We start from the raw sequence: 7,140 nt of genomic DNA, 5'->3' as shown, positions 1-7,140 counted from the left end.
GACCAAGGAAGATACATGACTAGCAAATCATCGTATGGAAAATAAGCTCATATTGAATGGTAATGTACATTAAAACCACAATGAGATACCACCCAATTCCTATTTGTGAGGCTAAAATGATAAAGACTGACAATACTAAATGCTGGTGAAGATGGTGAGCAACTGAAATTCTCATACACTGCTAGTGGGAATATAAAAGGGTACAGACACTTTGGTCCACAGATTGGTTGTTTCCTATAAAGTTAAAAATACAGTTACAATGTGTTCCAGCAATTCTACTCCTAGGAATTTATCCAAGACAAATGAAAAACATGTTCAGAAAGACTTGTTCTTGAATGTTAACATCTTAATTTGAAAATAGCCACAAAATGTAAATTGTCCCCAAATCCAATTGTTTGGTAATAGAAAAACAAACCATGGTATATGCATACAATGGAGAGAAGAAAATGACTTACTGATACAATAACATTGAAGAAACTCAAAAGCATTATGTTAAGTGAAAGAATCTAGAAACAAATCCCAAATACTATATTATTCCACTTATATAAAATTCAAGCAAAGGCAAAACTCTAGGAATCAAAAAACAAATTAGTAGTTGCCAGATTCTAGGGACTGGGAGAGATTGACTTTAAATAGACATAAGGGAATTATGCAAAGAGACATTTTTGGAGTGATGGAAATATTCTATGTTATGATCATGATGGTACTTACAAAATGGTATATGTGGATTAGGTACATAGAACACTGTGAATTCTATAAATAAAGCTGGATCTAAAGGAAGCAGGTTCAGTTGAAAAAAGTTTATATTGAAATAAATTTTTTAAATTTAAATTTAAACAATAATAATAAATGATGATTTTAAATTTAATTAAAATAAAATTGTGGTTTATATAGAGTTTTCTTCTAGGCTGTGGATGCCTTTTTCTTTTTCTATAAATTTTTTAATTTTGGTATCATTAATCTACAATTACATGAAGAATATTATGTTTACTAGGCTCCCCACTTCACCAAGTCCCCCCCACATACCCCTTCACAGTCACTGTCCATCAGCATAGTAAGATTCTGTAAAATCACTACTTGTCTGCTCTGTGTTGCACTGCCCTCCCCATGCCCCCCCCAACATTATGCATGCTAATTGTAATGCCCCCTTTCTTTTTCCCCACCCTTATCCCTCCCTTCCCATCCATCCTCCGCAGTCCCTTTCCCTTTGGTAACTATTAGTCCATTCGTACGTTCTGTGATTCTGCTGCTGTTTTGTTCCTTCAGTTTTCCTTTGTTCTTATACTCCACATATGAGTGAAATCACTTGGTACTTGTCTTTCTCCACCTGGCTTATATCACTGAGCATAATACCCTCTAGCTCCATCATTGTTGTTGCAAATGGTAAGATCTGTTTTTTTCTTATGGCTGAGTAATATTCCACTGTGCATATGTACCAGATCTTCTTTATCTGCTCATCTACTGATGGACATTTAGGTTGCTTCCATATCTTAGCTATTGTAAATAGTGCAGCGATAAACACAGGGGTGCATCTGTCTTTTTCAAACTTGAGTGCTGCATTCTTAGGGTAAAGTCCTAGGAGTGGAATTCCTGGGTCAAATGGTAACTCTATTTTGAGCATTTTGAGGAACCTCCATACTGCTTTCCACAATGGTTGAACTAATTTACATTCCCACCAGCAGTGCAGGAGGGTTTTCCTTTCCCCACAACCTCACCAACATTTGTTGTTTTTTGTCTTTTCTATGATGGTGATCCTTAGTGGTGTGAGGTGATATCCCATTGTGGTTTTAATTTGAATATCTCTGATAATTAGTGATGTGGAGCATCTTTTCATTTGTCTGTTGGCCATCTGAATTTCTTCTTTAGAGAACTGTCTATTCAGCTCCTCTGCCCATTTTTTAATTGGATTATTTGCTTTCTGTTTGTTGAGGTGTGTGAGCTCTTTATATACTTCAGATGTCAACCCTTTATCGGATCTGTCAATTATGAATATATCCTCCCATACTGTAGGATACCTTTTTGTTCCATTGATGGTGTCCTTTGCTGTACATAAGCTTTCAAGCTTTATATAGTCCCACTTGTTCATTTTTGCTTTTGTTTTCCTTGCCCGGAGAGATATGTTCATGAAGAAGTCGCTCATGTTTATGTCCGTGAGATTTGGATATGTTTTTTTCTAAGAGTTTTATGGTTTCATGACTTACATTCAGGTCTTTGATCCATTTTGAATTTACTTTTGTGTATGGGGTTAGACAGTGATAAAGTTTCATTCCTTTACATGTAGCTGTCCAGTTTTGCCAGCACCATCTGATGAAGAGACTGTCATTCCCCCATTATATGTCCATGACTGTTTTATCTTATATTAATTGGCCATATATGTTTGGGTTAATGTCTGGAGTCCCTAATCTGTTTCACTGGTCTGTGGCTCTGTTCTTGTGCCAGTACCAAATTGTCTTGATTACTGTGGCTTTATAGTAGAGCTTGAAGTTGGGAAGCGAGATACTCCCCACTTTATTCTTCCTTCTCAGGATTGCTTAAGCTATTCAGGGTCTTTGGTGTTTACATATGAATTTTTGAACTATTTGTTCCGGTACATTGAAGAATGATGTTGGTAGTTTGATAGGGATTGCATCAAATCTGTATATTGCTTTGAGCATGATGGCCATTTTGACGGTATTAATTCTTCCTAGCCAAGAGCATGGGATGAGTTTCCATTTGTTAGGGACCTCTTTAATTTATCTTAAGATTGTCTTATAGTTTTCATGGGATAGGTCTTTCACTTCCTTGGTTAGGTTTATTCCTAGGTATTTTATTCATTTTGATGCTATTGTGAATGGAATTGTTTTCCTGATTTCTCTTTCTATTAGTTCATTGTTGCTGTATAGGAAAGCCACAGATTTCTGTGTGTTAATTTTGTATCCTGCAACTTTACTGTATTCTGATATCAGTTCTAGCAGTTTTGGAGTGGAGTCTTTAGGGTTTTTTATGCACAATATCATTTCATCTGCAAATAGTGACAGCCTGACTTCTTCTTTACCAATTTGGATTCATTGTATTTCTTTGTTTTGTCTAATTCCTGTGGCTAGGACATCCAGTACAATGCTGAGAAACAGTGGGGAGAGTGGGCATCCCTGTCTTGTTCCAGATCTCAGAGGAAAAGCTTTCAGCCTATCACTGTTCAGTATGATGTTAGCTGTGGGTTGATCATAAGTGGCCTTTATTAGGTTGAGGTACTTGCCCTCTAAGCCCATTTTGTTGAGAGTTTTTATCATGAATGGATGTTGAATTTTGTCGAATGCTTTTTCAGCATCTATGGAGATGTTCATGTGGTTTTTGTCCTTTTTGTTGAAGTGGTGGATGATGTTGATGGATTTTCGAATGTTGTATCATCCTTGCATCCCTGGGATGAATCCCACTTGGTCATGGTGTATGATCCTTTTGATGTACTTTTGAATTCGGTTTGCTAATATTTTGTTGAGTATTTTTGCATCTACGTTCATCAGGGATATTGATCTGTAGTTTTTTTTTTTTGGTTGGGTCTTTGCCTGGTTTTGGTATTAGGGTGATGTTGGCTTCATAGAATGAGTTTGGGAGTATTCCCTCCTCTTCTATTTTTTCGAAAACTTTAAGGAGAATGGGTATTACAGGTAATTGGTCTGTTTAGATTTTCTCTTTCTTTCTGAGTCAGTCTTGGAAGGTTGTATTTTTCTAGGAAGGTGTCCATTTCTCCTAGGTTTTGCAGCTTATTAGCATATAGGTTTTCATAGTATTCTCTAATAATTCCTTGTATTTCTGTGGGGTCAGTCGTGATTTTCCTTTCTCATTTCTGATTCTGTTGATGTGTGTTGACCCTCTTTTTCTCTTAACAAGTCTGGCTAGAGTCTTATCTATTTTTTTTATTTTCTCGAAGAACCAGTTCTTGGTTTCATTGATTTTTTCTATTGTTTTATTCTTCTCAATTTTATTTATTTCTTCTTTGATGTTTAAAATGTCCCTCTGTTTGCTGACCTTTGGCCTCATTTGTTCTTCTTTTTTCAATTTCTATAACTGTGACATTAGACTATTCATTTTGGATTGTTCTTTCTTCTTTAAATATGCCTGCTTGCTATATACTTTCCCCTTAAGCCTGCCTTCGCTGTATCCCACAGAAGTTGGGGCTTTGTGTTGTTGTTGTCATTTGTTTTCATATATTCCTGGATCTCCATTTTAATTTGTTCATAGATCCATTGATTATTTAGGAGCATGTTGTTAAGCCTCCATGTGTTTGTGAGCCTTTTTGCTTTCTTTGTACAATTTATTTCTAGTTATGTCCCGCGGGACATGAGCCCCCCTCCCCACAGCTCCTGGTGGGAGAAGAGGAGATGGAGTGGGGAGGGAGAGGGAGCCTAGGACTTCTGAACACCCAGCCCCAGCCAACTGGACCAGAGCACAGACACAGTGCATGCGTGGGGTCCTGGATACTAGGGAAGCAAGGCAGCAAGACCGGTGAGTGGGTCCCTGAGGCTGGTGAAGGAGAACAAAGAAATGTGAGTGGCCGTTTTTTTTTTTTCTTTGTCTCTTTTTTTACGAGTGCTTTTTGGAAGTCTTAAAGGGGCAGGGCGGGACACTTAGTCCAGAGGTAGGGAATCTGGGGATCTCTATGCACTCTACACCCCTAGGCAACACGGAGCTCGATGGCCCCTTATGGAGATAAATAGCCTCATGACCGCTCCTCCTCCAACACGGCTCCACTATTTTGGATCAGCAGCCCGAGCAGGGCCACGCCCACCGCAACAGTGGAGATAAACTCCATAGCAGCCGGGCAGGAAGCAGAAGCCCTGTCTGCGCGCAGCTGCCCAGGACAAGCCACTAGAGGTCGCTGTTCTCCCAGGACAGGAGGGCCACAAACCAACAAGAAGGGAAGTTCTTCCAGCCCTCACTCGTTCCAGCTCTGCAAACTATTTCTATCACCATGAAGAGGCAAAATTACATGCAAACCAAGATCACAGAGACAACACCAGAGAAGGAGACAGACCTAACCAGTCTTCCTGAAAAAGAATTCAAAATAAAAATCATGAACATGCTGATGGAGATGCAGAGAAAAATGCAAGAGCAATGGGATGAAGACCGGAGGGAGATCACAGATGCCAGGAAGGAGATTACAGAAGTGAAGCAAACCCTGGAAGGATTTATAAACCGAATGGATAAGATGCAAGAGGCCATTGAAAGAATGGAAACCAGAGAACAGGAATGCAGAGAAGCTGACATAGAGAGAGATAAAAGGATCTCCAGGAATGAAACAATGTTAAGAGAACTATGTGACCAATCCAAAAGAAACAATATCTGTATTATAGGGGTACCAGAAGAAGAAGACAGAGGAAAAGGGATAGAAAGTGTCTTAGAAGAAATAATTGCTGAAAACTTACCCAAACTGGGGGAGGACATAATCGAACAGACCACAGAGGTACACAGAAGTCCCATGACAAAGGATCCAAGGAAGGCAACGTCAAGACACATAATAATTAAAATGGCATAGATCAAAGACAAGGACAAAGTATTAAAGGCAGCCAGAGAGATAAAAAAGGTTACCTACAAAGGAAAACCCATCAGGCTATCATCAGTCTTCTCAACAGAAACCTTACAGGCCAGAAGAGAATGGCATGATATACTTGATGCAATGAAACAGAAGGGCCTCGAACCAAGACTACTGTATCCAGCACGAATATCATTTAAATATGAAGGAGGGATTAAACAACTCCTAGACAAGCAAAAGTTGAGGGAATTTGCCTCCCACAAACCACCTCTACAGGGCATCCTACAGGGACTGTTCTAGATGGGAGCACTCCTAAAAAGAGGACAGAACAAAACACCCAACATATGAAGAAAGGAGGAGGAGGAGGAAAAAGAAAGGAGAGAAGAAAAGAACCTTCAGACATTGTATATAACAGCTCAATAAGTGAGCTAAGTTAGGCAGTAAGATACTAAGAGGTTAACATTGAACCTTTGGTAACCACGAATATAAAGCCTGCAATGGCAATAAGGACATATCTCTCAATAGTCACCCTAAATATAAATGGACTTAATGGACCAATCAAGACACAGAGAAACAGAATGGATAAAAAAGCAAGACCCAGCTATATGTTGCTTACAAGAAACTCACCTCAAACCCAAATACATGCACAGACTAAAACTCAAGGGATGGAAAAACATATTTCAGGAAAACAACACAGAGAAGAGAGCAGGGATTGCAGTACTAATATAAGACAAAATAGACTTCAAAACAAAGAAAGTAACAAGAGATAAAGAAGGACACTACATAATGGTAAAGGGCTCAGTCCAACAAGAGGGTATAACCATTCTAAATATATATGCACCCAACACAGGAGCACCAGCATATGTGAAACAAATACTAACAGAACTAAAGGGGGAAATAGACTGCAATGCATTCATTTTAGGAGACTTCAGCACACCACTCACCCCAAAGGATAGATCCACAGGGGAGAAAATAAGTAAGGACACAGAGGCACTGAACAACACAGTAGAACAGATGGACCTAATAGACATCTACAGAACTCTACATCCAAAAGCAACAGGACATACATTCTTCCCAAGTGCACATGGAACATTCTCCAGAATAGACCACATACTAGCCCACAAAAAGAGCCTCTATAAATTCCAAAATATTGAAATTCTACCAATCAATTTTTCAGACCACAAAGGTATAAAACTAGAAATAAATTCTACAAAGGAAACAAAAAGGCTCACAAACACATGAAGGCTTAATAACATGCTCCTAAATAATCAATGTATAGACGAACAAATCAAAATAGAGATCAAGGAATATATAGAAACAAATGACAACAACAACACAAAGCCCCAAATTCTGTGGGATGCAGAAAAATCAGTCTTAAGAGGAAAGTATATAGTGATACAGGCACACTTGAAGAAGGAAGAACAAAGCCAAATGATTAGTCTAACATCACAATTATCGAAACTGGAAAAAGAAGAACAAATGAGGCCTAAAGTCAGCAGAAGGAGGGACATAATAAAGATCAGAGAAGAAATAAACAAAACTGAGAAGAATAAAACAATAGCAAAAATCAATGAAACCAAGAGCTGGTTCTTTGATAAAATAAACAAAATAGATAAGCCTGCAGCCAAACT

The sequence above is a fragment of the Manis pentadactyla genome, chromosome 13 (genome assembly GCF_030020395.1).
Source record: "Manis pentadactyla isolate mManPen7 chromosome 13, mManPen7.hap1, whole genome shotgun sequence".
In the NCBI taxonomy this organism is placed as follows: Eukaryota; Metazoa; Chordata; class Mammalia; order Pholidota; family Manidae; genus Manis; species Manis pentadactyla.
This window is presented reverse-complemented; position numbering follows the sequence as displayed.